Here is a 15,852-nt window from a genome sequence, read left to right as displayed (position 1 = left end):
ATAAGGAGATAGGCGCCTACATGGATAAAGGTGGAATATAACGTTAAAGTTACATGTGACGTTACCACTATGCGAACGATTGCGTAGGCCTACACTTGGCCTATTTTTTATGTAAATTTAACATTGCTAATGTTGATTGGTGTGACTAATGATAATCATGATTATTCACAAAATATAAAGTTTTCAAACTTTACCACATGGGCTTGTGTAGAAAAAGAAAACATTGCTACACAAGCCCCTGTCACTCGGCCTGTTTTAAGTTTTAACTCTGAAATTCTTTAGCTCACCTAACCAAAGGTTCAAGAGAGCTTCTCTGATGACCTGATTCGTGTTCAGCAGATCTGGTTCTCACGAGCAATCACCAAAAAAACCCTTGGACCCCACCTAAATTCTGAGGAGTGCTCCCGAGCACTAGCTCTGCTGAACACACCTCTGTTGTCTGTCTGTCTGTTACCATTACATTTTTTACTCCTTCTCAAGAACCACTAGCCTAAATTTTACCAAACCTGGTACAAAACATTCTTATGGGTAGGGGTTTTTAGTAACTGCAAGTCTGTAGTTCCCAGTCTGAAAAAATTTGATGGACAACCTGGGAGCTACGTACCTCCCGTAATAAAAGAACTGCAAGTACAGCGCACAAAATATTGCTCTAGATTTGGACTGATCAGCCTTGTTTTCAGCTACAAAACCGCAGCTAGGTTTTTAGATTCTGGTAGTTAAAGGATGAAACCCTTTTTAAATGGGAGATAATCACAAAACCTTCAAAGTAAAGTGTCTCAAGAACCAGTGTACAGAAATGCCAAAATTTACATCAAAGCTTCTATATGTAGTGTTTATTCTAAATTACTAAAACCAATGTGTACAAACAAATACTGGGGTCCCAAGAGGAGTTCGTTCAAACTTCAATATTAAAATATCGAATGAATACATGATAAAACTAAAGAACCAGGTACAATGCCACAATTTGTGATGTTACCCAACTATGCAAGCATCCTCAGAGTGGATTCTAAATTGTTCAACTGTAACCCCTGGGCCAATCCTGGATCCTCAGAAGGGTTTCAAAGTTTAATATAGAATTTTATAGGGAAACTGTGCATAATTTTTTTTTTAGAACTAAAATTCTTCAATTTCTAAAATTAATATACAAGCATCCTCATAAATTGTAAATTCTACTTTTGGCTCACTGAGCTGAAAGCACAAGTAAGCTTTTCTGATCACTTTTTTTCTAGCATGAGTCTCTTGTTTTTTGGGGTTTTTTTAATGCAAAAACATTAAAACTTGATACTGTAAAAAAAACTTATTTTATTCTGGTTCATGATGACAATTTTCTTGACCACACTTTATCCAAACTCATTTTGATATAACACCCATACGGAAAAGACTATTGGTAGCAAGAAATTCTAGTATTTGCAATGAAGAGGTTCTCGCAAATATTTTTAGCATGCAAATAAAAGTTGGTTCACAGTATTATTTAAAATTCTTGATTTATCTTCCGTGATTTATTCAATCTATCTGTTGAATGTGAAACTTGATAACATTACATCTGTTTCCCCCTCCCTTATCCTTACACCTCATTAAAAGAAAAAAAACTTGAGGAGATAGAGAGGGAAAGAGAGAGTATGAAAGAGTACCGTGGTTCGATAAAAAAAAGGAGTGATGTTAATTGGAGTTGTCTTTCTTTACTCATGCATTTTGATGGCCCAATTGTCTTGAAGGTACATGTAGAAGCAGACAACTTATTGAGACAGAAGTTTTACAGACAACTGCAACCAAAATGCTTTCACCAGGTACATTGTAATTTGATTAATGATTTCAAAATTCATGTACAGATGAGACAGGGGATCATACTTTATGAGTATGATTTCCTCTGATCCACTCCCCTGGCCTCACATACAACATTAAAGACTGATAACTATGGACTTACAATACGAGTGAGCTTAGCTTACAAATTGGAGCTTGAAAATAATGATTCTCCCTTCGTGGATTCAGAATCAAGTCAACATTCTTAAACTCGTGGGAAATGATATAACAATATTACAAAGTCTTGTATACTGTCAAATCCAACAAACACATTTAGAGTTTCTCAATTAAATCTGAATAAATCAGAATAAAGAAAACGGTAAAATACAAAGACATTGAAAGAATTCAAATGAGGAACTCTCGTTTTTCTCAGGTAGGCGAAGTGGGAAGATAGAATTGAATTATGGTTTAATTTCTCTTTTGCCTTTAACTTTCAATGAAAATAATGAAATCATCTGTTTGTTATTCATCTTTGCTTTACATCATTTCTATGAGAATTTTTTCCTCTTTCCATTTGTATTGCAAAAGACACATCTGTATGTAAATTTCATTGTGGAATTTCAGTCTTTGAGATAGAATAGCTGCAAATGATGAGAAGTTGTGCTGCTCTGAATGTAAATTTGAAGTGAGATTGAATAAATTTTTTTATTTGTTACAAAATGAACAAAAAAAATCATACAATTAACTAGGTTATTGAGAAAACGCATCACTCTATCCAACAATTATGAAATGCAAATACATGTATAACCAATTCAGAAGATGGAAAATTAATGTAAAATCAAAACTTTTAAACAATTCAACAGGTGTATATGACATGTGAGCAAGAAGACATAATGAAATAATTACATGAGGAAAATGCTTGATTTTTTTTTCTAAAGTCCATGTGTGGGAGTTTCCTTTGGGAGTTTTTACAACTGATGCCTTTATAAGCTTGACCTTCGACAATCTAAAGTAATACAGGTACGCAATCGTCAAGCCGTCTTTTTTGTTTATTTCACTTTGGCTGGATGTAGTTTATCAAACAGCTCTCTATCACTTTAATTTATTTTTCGATTTGGGAAAACTAAGCTTTTCTTGTCATGTTAATTTTATTACCAAAGCTAAATTACACAATAAATCTTCAAACTACAATGGAATCGCACAAATAGTTTTGGGCATAAATAACAAAACACTGATAATGGACCAATTTTTGCCAAAATTGGTCTGATTTTTTTTATCAAGTTGTGCTAAGACTTTAAGGCTTAATGCTTAGGTTTAAACAGAGAACAATTTGGAACGCTGGGGGCTGTGATAGCATTGTTTTTCTGTATGATAAGATCCCAGGAAGGTTGTCCCTTTGCAGTTCTATGATCCCGATGATTGGCAGCTTAATTCCTTAGCAGGGGAGGCAACCTTGCAGGTTTGTAATAGTGGGACTTTAAATTGATACGACAAGGAGATTTCTTATTCGCAAGTCTGGCAAAGGTTAAATAAAAATGAGGACCAAAGAGGACTGAAGAAATAGATGTTATATATCTTCCGTTATGTAACATTATGGAATTTGGAATTTCGCTGTTGATAATCAGAAAATTAAATGCCGGCTTTCTAACAGTTATCAAGGATCGTTTGACTATATAACGGAAGGAAACAAGAAACCACTGCCATCATTTTTTAAAAAATTCATTTTTAAAGGTGCATGGATTGTTCGATTGATGCCTAATGAATTATGGAGAAAATTCAATTGAAAAGAATAAGATCTTTAACAAACCAATGCAAATAGAAGGACATAGTTTTTCTGTTAAAAAGCATGTACATTTAATCCTGTTTATACAAAGCTTTATGAAATTAAAGGTTTTATGATCAGCTCGAAGTCACTCCCTCTGATCGTGCATCATCTGCAGGTTGTTTTGTTGTCACTTTAGCTGTCTGTTTTTCTTTTCTCAGAGGCAGACATAGTCTGTCTGCTAATCTTGACCAAACTTGACATGAAATAAGGTATTCAATTTGAGAAGCTTTTTTTTTTTTTTTTTAGAAAAGATGGTGGTCTTTGAAAATCAAGCATAAAAACTTAATGACAGACAATTGGTTTTGAAATGTTGCCATCAAATTTTTTTTATGGGTATAGATTTTGTGTTAATCAAGTCAACTGAATGAAACTGAATAGCAAAACTTAATTCTTTCTATAGGTGAAGTCTTGAAGTCTTTCAGGTGGTCATATATAGTCATGTACCTTTTGTACTTATTGGTTTTATGAAAAATTGATGTTCTTTTCCTAAACATGGTTTGCAAAGAGATTTCTTTAAATTCCATTTTCAAAGGTAATTGAAAGTCTTTAAAAAATAAAACACAGTGCCTGAAATGGTTTGAATATATATGGAATCAGATTTGTCTTAAGAGAGGACTTGAATTTTGTATTTTTTCTTTTTTCTATTATGAAAAAAAATGAAATTCTGATGTATGATCTAGGCTGTCAATATGTTGCTTTATACATATGCCATGAACTGAAACATTGGCCTGAAAAATTGAATTTGTTATTCTAATTTGCAGACAGTGACTTGGTTGTGACTATTACAGTATTCAAGAGTATTGTAAGACATATCATTACAGTATTGTAAGACCCCATTCTTACTTAACATGCACCGGTAATGATGTATTTAACTGTGACACTAGAAATTTTTATTAATATAAATTTCCAATAAAGGAAGTAAAATTGTTTACTTTATCTTATCCATATCAGAAGACAAAGATCATTGTCTGATATTACGCTGACAATGATATTGTATTAAGAACAGGTATCATGCAAGGTTATTCACTATGTACCCAATGCTTATTTGTCTAAGCTGATTAGATATCAGTAGGTTTTCTCATTTCTTGTTTCCTCTGTATCATATTAGCCAATTGAAATCAAGATGCATGATCATATTGTCACAACAGAGATGGCAGCTGATTAATTTGTTATATAAATCTGTACACCAAGTAGACTTCTTGCATTCTTGAAGTATTGCTCACTTTTGGTAGATTCAACTGGGTATACTGATGTCAAACTATTTTTTTATGTGTATGTCACAAAATTGGAACCAACCAATTTATATCACCATTGGTTTCAACTTATTCACCGGGGAAACAATATTATTTAAAGTCTGTTAATTGTTTGGTTATTAAACTGGTAATTTATTGAAATTTAGTTGGATTGTAAATCTTGGATGGCTACAGAAATTAATTGTCAACTAATGATGTAACTGATCCCAAGGCAATGATTTCTATTCGGACTACAGTGTATATGTACAACATGATCTAAATATCAGATTTATATACATATCTGTAAAAAATAGAATCACTCCATCAAAATAATCATTTGTTTGACCATGCAATTTTCTTATCTTCTTCAAGATCTTGAAATTGAAAGATTAAAGCCATCTGATATTGTACAAGTATAATAAAATGTATTTGTTGATATTTCACAGATTACAGTATACTCTACAAATTCTCTTTCACAGTCATTTAATTATTGTGTTCATTTGAATTTATTGCAGATCTAAATTTGGATGAAATTTTATTGTCTTTATAGTTTTACAAATGCTTTAAATTTTTTATGCAGAACTACATTTTGAAAATACATGTGCACCTCAATGTGTTATTATTTTCTGAAAACTGATAACACGTTTATATGGTTTAATTGATAAAAACATTATACTTGAACCTTCGTTTGTATGCACAATGCATGTGCAATATCTGTAGGTCAAAATATAATAATGAATGTGGGGTGATTCATGACATTTATTCAGTGTGCTGGTGAATCAAAAATAAACCTTTGGCCCCCTTGTAATAGCATGTACTCACATGTAAATCTTTTGTCATCTGCATACATACATGTATTGTTTTATATGATATTCTGGATAAAATTATTTGTTTTTGTTATCTATGTGGCCATGATCAACAAAAATTATGAATTAAGCTTACATTGCTTTATTTACACAATGATTGTACAATTCTATGGGTTTATAGTGTAGTATGAGACATTATGGGATTTAATTGCAAAAAAAAAAAGATACAAATGATCAACCAAGGCCTGCTGAGTTAACAATATACATTTGACATTAAATATATGTTACAATTTTAAAAACTCAGTACGTTGTATAGAATAAACATGTTTTCAACATTTCTTTCAGACCATGATGTATCCTATTCTCCAAAATTAACACAAATGTACGTATCACATAAGTTAATGCAAAAAGTCTTATAAATTTTTTTTTCAAAACCAATTTCTTAATTTCAAAAAATTGGAAACAATAATTGAAAAACCATTTTAATAATATTCATGCTTATTTATTCTAATAATCTGTTATGATATTTGTTTTGGGGTAATAAAGGGTGGTCCTTAATTTTGGACAATGAAAGAGGGAAAAATAGGAAAAGGGTGCGATTTTAAAGGTGGGAGTGTTAGAGATATATAAGCTGTTAGCTACAGTTTGTTTCAATTTCCACCATACACATCACATTCTTGAATTTGTAGACCAGTCTCTAATTTGCCAGCATTTTAAAGCCATTCTATCTTCAAAATGGTTTATGTACTTTTACAGATGTCTAAAATTATAACAACACAAATTCAATACTTTAAAGTGTGTATCCTTAAAAAAAATTATTGTGTATCAATGATAACAAACTTATTCTTTAAAAATTTCACTGGTTTGCAAATATCACAACTTATTAATGAATTTGTTAAAGATGTACATAATGTGTTGGATATAGATAACTTAGATCTCTGGCCAGGTTTTCAAAGTCTTTACATTATACCCTTTATATAAAGACAGTCCCACCCCTCAGAAACCCCAGGGGGTGACTGCACCTGTTTTGTTAACCGTTAGAAATAAATATGCAATTCTATCATGTTAATGTCATTTTAATTGTTGGAAACGGTGTACTTTGTAGATGAAATTGAAAACTTTAGAACGGCCACTTGGCCTTCATTCTTCCTCAGAAGTTGGTGATTCAAACTGTCATATCTTTTTTTCTGCGAACAGAAAAGCTGGTTTTTCGTGTTTTAATTGAATCTATTCATAATTTCCATTAGACAAACAAAATAACATAAAACTAAGATAGGTTGAATCTGTGTTTTATGTCTTACAATGGAAGTAAGTGAACAATGTCTGTTTCATTTCACTGGGAAATAAAATTGTGGAGTGAATTGTTCCAGACAAAAACATCAAAAGAAACCAAAATAATATCAATGCTTCAAATTCATCAAATTTTGAACAAAAGAACAGCAATTTTATTTTTGTGTGATGTGTGAATAATGGCCGGTTTTAGATTTGTTGGACAAAGTGTCATATCTTAGCATGAGACTTCAATTGATGCGTGGTATTAAGTCTGTTTTGGACGTTGAGCCGCGTAACTGAGCCTTGAGATTGTTTTCGTACTGTTCCATGTTGAGGACAATGTTCAAAAATGCGTAATTTCCTGTTGATTTAGAAAATGAGATTTTTTTTATCTCTCTAATGTATTCATAACCCAGTTATCAATCATTTTTCACATCGAGACCAGGTTTTGATGTTTGTGAAACAACAATGGCTCTGAAGAATACTTTATAATATCCATTCTCCAGTCTACCTTGAGTTTAGAACATTAAACTTTGTTCTGCAGATAATGCTTCTTCTCCTGCATGTTTTGTGGAAGATGAACATGACAATAGCCTACTCTCTTAGCCTTGGTCATGAGTCCTTCATTGTCTCCTTTATACTTACTGGGCGCTCTTGTGAGAATCTTTTGACAATTTTTAATTAAACCTTAGATTTGAGCAGAAATCTAGTTAGGACGAGTATATCAGCCAAAAGCACTTCATCACTCGGTGAGATGATGGAATTTTTCAATTCTTGCACTATCCGACAATACAGCACAAGTATCCATTGTTGCTTATTATTTCAGATTTGCTATCGGATTAATGAAGACCCATTATGTTTCCATCTCTCTTCACCTCAACCCTGGAAAAAAGACTCAAACACAGAGTTGATATGATATGCCTATTGAAGTGCGGGGTAAAATTAATCTGATTTTTTTTTTAAAGTCATGCAAAAACATTATTCTTATTTTAAGAGCCCTAGATATAATGAAGTGTTCTCTTAGGTTCAGCAATTAACAGTTTTCATGGTTTCACAACAATATGTAATTTCAAAGGTCCAGGTACTCTGGAATTCTCCGTGGGGTAAGAAATGTGACACCAAATTTAGGCAGGTTTTTGCTGTTGACTGTAGAAACTGGTTTTCATAATTGTAGGACAAAATATGATAAATGTGTTTCCTTACATTATTAGCATGGCAGGTCATATAGAAAATATTTTCGTCAAAATTTTAGTATCATATGATACGAATTGCAACATTTCTTTCCTTTTTTAAAGAGTTGACTCTTGGGTTATTTTTAAAAAACGAATTCTTCTCGCTTCTAAATTTGACAGAGGGACTAGGATACAAGAAAAATTGAATCTTTGAAATGAAACATTAGAATGGGGTTATTTTTCTGGATGTATGGTGCTCTTTAAGATCAGTCAAGATGTTTAAAGAGATAATTAAGATTTATCTAACAAGGAAAAAATATTCGAAGAATCAGCAGAGACATTGGCACCTTGTGATGTGGTATCGCCAACATAAACTTACGAAATGATCAAATGATTTGTGAGGCCATTATAATTGATATTCTTGCTTTATTTTTTAATAGACTCGGGCAGCCAAAGTTAGCCAAGGGCGTGGGTAATGTGACACCACTGTTATCTCGGCCAATTACAGGTAACAAGTTAGACACACAGGGGAACATAGAGCCACTATTGTTCGGCCAATGTAATTGTCATCGGTGCTTACTGTACAACGGTATTAGAGCCGTATTTCGGTTAATTTCAACTCCAATCCTTGACTCCGACTCCCTCTAATGTATCAAAAAGAAGTCCATGGATCAAATCATGACTTCAGAATATTAAATCTCCGGCGTAGTGTTACAGGGGGAAAAAATAAAAAACACCGTTAGACACAAAAAATTTATCTAATGTCTGGGCTTTTCAAATGATCAATCCCTGTTTATTAAATTTAACAAACTGAATGAACGATGTGTTGATGGTTGCTGTTTATGATAACAGACAGAGTTTGTATATTTTAAATGATCGAAGGAACAAAATTAACTTTTGATTGTTACTGACTGCAATGAGACATTTGACAGTCATTGTGTGATCATTTGACACTTCAACATGGCGCCAATAGTTACAGTGATATTCCAGTCAGTGAAGCTATTGATGTTGGAACGGAAAAATAGGCAATAGTTTTATTATGATTTGTTAAATTTTCAAAATTCTGTAAAATGTCAGTACATGTAACATCCACAAGTCTGGCCATGTCATATTACATCATGTACTGTGAGTTTGTGACCCTATCAAAACAAAACATTTCTGAACACATAAAAATGCTTGCATGATTATAAATTTTGTAAAGAATTATTTCTTGAGTAAATATTTGAAATATTATGTTATAAGAAAGAATTATTTCTTGAGTAAATATATGAAATATTATGTCATAATAAATTTTAAATGCATTTACTATTTTAAAATCCTAGTCATACAATCATGATGAATGCAAAAGTACTAAATATATAGCCAAAAAAAAAATAATCATGCCATATAAAACTGAAATAGTCAGAAAAACATCTTCATTTAGTTTGTTAGCTACATGTAAGTTGTTAAACGTTGCTGTCATACAGTATATAACAAACTGTCAATTAGGTCCAAATTTAATGAAAGTGTGGGAGAGAGTGTGAAATAGTTTGTGGGAGGGAATAAGCTCTATTTCAAAGGGGGGTGATATGTACGACAATACTAACGGTTTGTTTGTATAACAGGGAAATAAATCATTGAACATTAATGTGCTCTATTAAAATGATAATTATGTACCGAAGAAAGGTTTTAAGATGTTCCTTGTATATTGTTCAACAATAGATAAAGAAAGGAGTAAATTTGTATAGAGGGTCTGAATTTCATTTTTTTTCAATGCCTCTCTTTTTTGTTCATATTCAAAGTCAATATTAGCTTGTTTACTTTATTTCTGAACTAACGGTGGTGTAAATATTTGATTGGTTTCTGAAGAATTGAATTTGAAAAAAGGGAAATTATCTAATGGAAAGTACATAGTGTGCACTCCAGCTTTTATTCTGTTGTTGATTCTGAATTAATGATAGGGAGAATGTACAAAACATTTTTTTTTTTTTTAAACCAACAATGCATTATCACATTTGGAAAAACACAGTTACTTTGATTTGATTGAATTGTTTTTATGAAGATCGAATTCCAACAGGACATTTTTCATATCAATTATTGGGAAATTTTGGTGTTTTTTTTTTTTAGTTTAATCCAGGCGTCTGTAACATGTACTCTTCTTTTTTTTAAATGCATTGTATTTTGAATTTGAAATCTTTTTGAATAATTTTCCTCATGAATAAATCATCGAGATACCATGTTAGATAATATGCACTATATAATCTGAGAGAATTGTCCCTGCCCATAGTTATATATACATATACACAAACAACTTGCTGTTTTTGAAGTTGTTAAATAATTAAAGTATTTATTTCTTCTGTATAGAAAAGAAACAACGAGACCATTCTAACGAGTTTGCACTATAATACACATAGAAATGTGAAGCATCTTTTCAACAGTCTCTTTTTTCCCATGATAGAAGACAGCAACACAAGAGGAGGATAACTATAGAGTTCAAACCCGGTCTTCTTGCCCCAGCAGTGATCCCCATTCTTCTAGCTAGCTTTTCTCTCTTGTTACAATTTACTGCGCGACAAAAGAGAAAATTGCCAAAAAACTGTTGCAATTATCTTCTTGTCTCCAGTACAATAGGTGTCGCAATTGTAACATACAATGCGAGATGTGTTTTTTATGGGGATCATATTAATCTTGTCAACTCGTTGGATATCTCTTATCAACACGTTTCTATCGGGACATCAGATATACACAAATGCATTTTCTTTCTTCTTTCGGCATTTTGGACTCTTTTGTTCCCCTCCTTTTACAGGAGACATCAAAACCCTTTACAAAACTGTTTTTAAAATGAGGATAATAGAAACAATTTTTTCAAATTGGTAAAGGTATAGTTTTACCTTGATAATGAAAATTAACTTCAATTATTGTACCTATTCTTTAAATTTTGTCTTTTCTCAGACCCTTCATTTGTGAGAAAAAGGAAATTAAACAAAGTAAATTGCTGTCTGTCACACTGTTATGAAAAACACATTATGTTGTTTTGACATTGTATGTATGTGCATGCTTTTGCAAGAGGAGATGTGAGACCCTTAATATGAGCTGAAATTAGTAAAATAAATTAGCTTTGTTAAAAATCCATGAAAGCACTTCCTTTCGAAGCTTCAATAGAGAACATGAAATAGCTGATGATTAAAAATTCTGAAAAGCAGTGATAAATGTATTAGCAGGCATAAATATTGACATTTTAAAATTTGGTATGATAGGGTTTGAATGCAACGAGCCATTAATCATGAGTTAATGCTCATTGCATTGTCTCAGGGTATTGACAGACTTGCATAATAGCATCTTTATGTCTGTCATCTGGGTTTCTATTAAATATTTTGGCTTTGTTCCGTGGTCTTAGTTGCATTTTGATCAAAATATATATCAAACATTATTTTGCTCACATCTGTATGATGGGTTTAATGCAAGGACAATGCAGTAGCACTTTATGGCAAAGAACCAAAGGACAAGCCTTAATATCGGAACAAAGGCAGAACTATTAAAATAAAATGTATTTCTATTTTCATATTGCCTTTTGTCCAGTAAACAAGGTCTAAGAACAGTGTGTTTTATTCGCTCATCAATCTACGTGGCTTGGCCGATTTTTTGTATTTTGCAAGGATGTAGCGAACAATGCGTCGGGTCTGGAGCCTGATAAATTTGCTGTCTGTAGATTCTGCTTTGTCCCGCTCGTTCAGTTTGAATTATGTCGTCAATTTCATCATTAACTTATTTTGTGCAACTAATGAATTGAAATCGTTTAAAAGTCCTTTACATATCAAGTTTAATTTTCACACTTGAGGCCAATGAAATATCTACAACTGTCAAATCTTTTAAAGAACAGGTGATACCTAAAATTAACACCACATTAAATATTTGGCCATTAAAAAGGAATTATTTATAATTTTCATAACTAAGGCTTTATTCTAAGTGTCAGCTGCCTGGAGCGTCCGATCCATTTCTACCATTCAAACAATTGGGAGAACAAGGAGATTTTGTACACAAATCTTTAAAATTATTGTTCGGTTTTTCACATTTTGTCTTGCACGATGGCCTTTTGTGGATGAAAAATAAGTCGAATATCACCCGTAATTGATTTCCTTATTAGTGTCAAATATCAACATTCATGGTACTCGCCTCTGGAGGGCTACTTCACAGATATCACCAACAAAAGTCATTATTTACAAGCCAGGGGCCCAGGAGTTGCTGTGAAGCAATATTCACAATCTTTCACTTATAAAAAAAGATTTTACAAATATTTGATTTTTGAGTCTATATAGATCATGAAATAGGCAAATGCTTGAAGCAAATGTAGTTATGGATCTGTGATTTTGGGGAAGGCATAAACTAGAACCCTGTGGTTCTGAGGTGATGTGTGCGAGGCCCCGCCCCTCTATTGTAGCTGCTCAGTGGGCATACATCGCTCTGGGTGATTGATAGGGGTACCTGGCCTTTAAAGTCTATAGTATGAAACCTAACCAGCCAATTAACAGGGCTTCAATAACTTGTCTGTAAATGGAATTCGTGATTGTTGGGGTGGGGGTATTGGGTAGGAGAGGTTTATTTTTATGATGTTATCTAAAATTCAAATGTATTATGATATATGATAGAATCTGTTACTATGATTATGTAATTATATTACTTAATATGATAAAGAGTTATTGGATAGCATAATATTTTATTGCAGTGATGACTGCTATAAATGAGTATTACAGCTAGTACAATACGTGATGATAATTTGGTATATAGCTCAGATGAAGAAGTAAAACTGAGATACACATCCAAGATTTATCTGATAAAATGATCGATTTTGTAAATAAAAATACTATATATGATTATGTATACTTTTGTATGGCCAGGCATCTAAAGTTGTTCAAAAGCATTTTAAGAATGATTGAATTGTGGACTAAAAAATTTATATGCTATATAATAAGCAAGAATATACCATGATGGCAGATGCAAGCATAAAGGCCATCACTCATGATGATACAACAATTCTATAAGGGTGGAGTATTTTCACAATCACTGACCTGAACCAGATAATTTCACGTCCCCGATACAGATCTCGAAAGAATAAGACATTTTCGCGCTATTATTTTCAGTTGTTACAAATTTATGAGTTATCTATCTCGGACACTCCTGAAACATCTGTTTGTTTAATTTTATTTATGCATTTTTGTTGATAATTGTTGAATTTTCTTATCTTGATTCGAAGCATTGCATTCACAAAAAATTCACCTGTTCGGCTTCTGATTCGATTACAACTTATTATGTGATGTGATAAGAAATATATAGTCTTCTACAAAGAATTCTGTTTGATTTTTTCCTCTTCATTTTTTTGATAAGCAGAAATTTAGTATATCTCCGATTCGGAATTGTTACACATAACGGCTAATTTTGATGAGCATCACAACATCTGTCTTTACCAGAAATCGGCACTCCATGCACATATAGATGTCCCAGTTCTTACTGTTTATCATTAACAAAGCAACGCAAAGCTAAAAAGAAAAGCCCTCAGAAATTTTGACAGGTTTTGTTTTATTTCGACTCGTTAATTTGTATTTCCAACTGTTTAAGAGAGGTGCAGGAGACTGAAGTTTCCCGAATTTGACTCTGCGTCTCTGTGGGGCGGAGGAGAGAACTAAAGGGGGATGGGGTATCGGGGCCCGATCACAAGACCCCGCATCTGTTGTCTTATCAGATATACAAAACAGGAAACAACAGTTGCTATGCACTTCCTGAACCCCCAGTGCAGATCTTAATTACCTGTATCATTTCATATATACCACTTGATTTTGTTCTCTGTTCCTGTGGTCATGGACAGTTTTACAAAGTGCGTAATCTATTTACAAATGCTTAAATGCGCTTACTTCAGGGCCAGAATAAGACTGATGAAAATGGAACAATTAAATCTCAGTGTAATGTCAGCGGAGATATGATAGGAATTTTGTATTAATCTTGTTAGATTTTGAGTTTATTTTCTTTTCTTTTTTTTATTTGAACCTATTAATTTTGAAGTTGTCTTAAAGTGTAAAGTTTGAATCAAGAAAGAAGGATCAAGTACTGCAGTAATTTAAATTAAAACTTAATGGAAACTTTTGGTAAAATATGAAATGGTTCAAAAACACCCCATCCCCCTATCATGAACAGATGACAAAAGTGTATTGTTATTGGTTATTTGGGCACAATCAAATCAAAAAGACCCGATATCATTATATAAATGAAAATAATTAATACCAAAGTAATACCAGGACACATATGGGGGTCATCTATATTGTCACATGTAATGAAAATTCAACTTAAATAATTGTAATGGAGCAGATGTTTCAAGCACCGGCTCTTGCAATTTGTATATTGTGTTTGAAGTGAGATTTTAATTGCTTTGGATTTGAATGATTGTATCATATACAAAATGGGAACATTTTAAGCAAAATTAAATATTATTTAACAGGATAATTCTTCCTTTTGTACTTCGCAGGTTTTACTTATCTGATGAGCTGCTTGAACACATGTTTGCTAACAATTGTTAAGTGATAATACAAGGAGAAAAGCAATGCCCAAAGTGATTTCTTTTGAAATTCTCTTTAAAAAAATATTTTGTAATTCAATTAAATTTGAGAAGCTTCTTTTGCGTTAGAACTATTGTACGTAGAGTAGTTCTCCTTGTTAAAGATCTGAAGCATTCCTTTAATTAGAAATGTAATTGTGTGATCTGTGTTACATAATTGGATCTTAAATTACCAAAACTGGCCGTTAAGCCTGATGCCCTTCGTGACCCTGCGATTGGAGCCCACGTTGTACCCACTTACACGGAAAGTCCGGTAAACGGCAAGTAGAACTTCAAGACTATTGGCCCACTTCTGCTTCACAGGAAAAGATAACATCAAGTCTTCTTTCTTTTAATTTATTAAAAAATAAAATGGGGCCATTGTTGGGTTCATCCCAAGTGCTGCAGACTTTAATTTACTGTTGAAGGTGTGAAGGTCTGGCTTTTATGATGAGAAATCGTGGTCTGTCATTAGTTGGTCAATAATATGTACCATATGGGCATCTGTACATTGTGATGAGAAAATGGGCCAAGACATTATCAACAAGGACAGGCCCAATTTCATTGTTTCTGTGTAAATATTGGGGCCTAATCACACAAATAATGCCTTGTATTGAACAAAAAGCCATTCATATAAAAAACAGAAAATGATTGAAATTTCCGATTGTCTTCTTTATGATTGATGTTACATGCATTAACATCTGTGTAATACTTAATTTATTTTTTTGGGGGAAATGTGAATTATGGATAAAATATTATTTATCTATTATGCTAACAATAATAAGATAGAATCCATTGGGGTATTTTTTATTATTGAACTACATAAAATAGTTCATCATTTATTCATTCAGTATTGTTTTCTCTTAAGAGCATGCATAATCATCAAAGTGTGCATTATATTAAATTTTACAGTTTATATAAAACTGGATTGCTCAAATATAGTCAAACTTCGTTATCTCAAATGTGATGGGACTGTTTAAAAACTTTGACATATCCAAGTATTTGAGATGTGGGCCGTAAAATACTTTAAAAACAAGGGGTTGGGACTTACTAATCACTTTGATATATCCATTGTATTTGTGATATCAATGTTCAAGATATCAAAGCTAAACATGGTAAAGAAAAGTAATATCATGAGAGCTTGTCATGTATCAATTTTCAAAGTGATATGAGACTACTGACAGTGACTGAACCTAGTGATAAAAACCTTGCAACAGTGACAGACATTACTGAACTACTAATC

General features: G+C 32.5%; 1 long non-coding RNA gene across 1 annotated transcript; it reads left to right on the top strand.

Moving 5' to 3' along the window:
* Positions 1-1,515: 1,515 nt before the first annotated feature.
* LOC109618582 (uncharacterized) lies at positions 1,516-13,516 on the top strand. The gene is made up of 4 exons (XR_010713863.1): positions 1,516-1,787; positions 7,702-7,811; positions 8,488-8,555; positions 12,997-13,516. It is a non-coding gene; the product is annotated as an uncharacterized lncRNA (long non-coding RNA).
* The last annotated feature ends 2,336 nt before the right edge of the window (positions 13,517-15,852 follow it).

Source organism: Magallana gigas, chromosome 5, assembly GCF_963853765.1.
Source record: "Magallana gigas chromosome 5, xbMagGiga1.1, whole genome shotgun sequence".
NCBI classification, from domain to species: domain Eukaryota; kingdom Metazoa; phylum Mollusca; class Bivalvia; order Ostreida; family Ostreidae; genus Magallana; species Magallana gigas.
The sequence above is the reverse complement of the archived record's forward strand: the minus strand, read 5'-3'. Positions and strand labels throughout refer to the sequence as shown.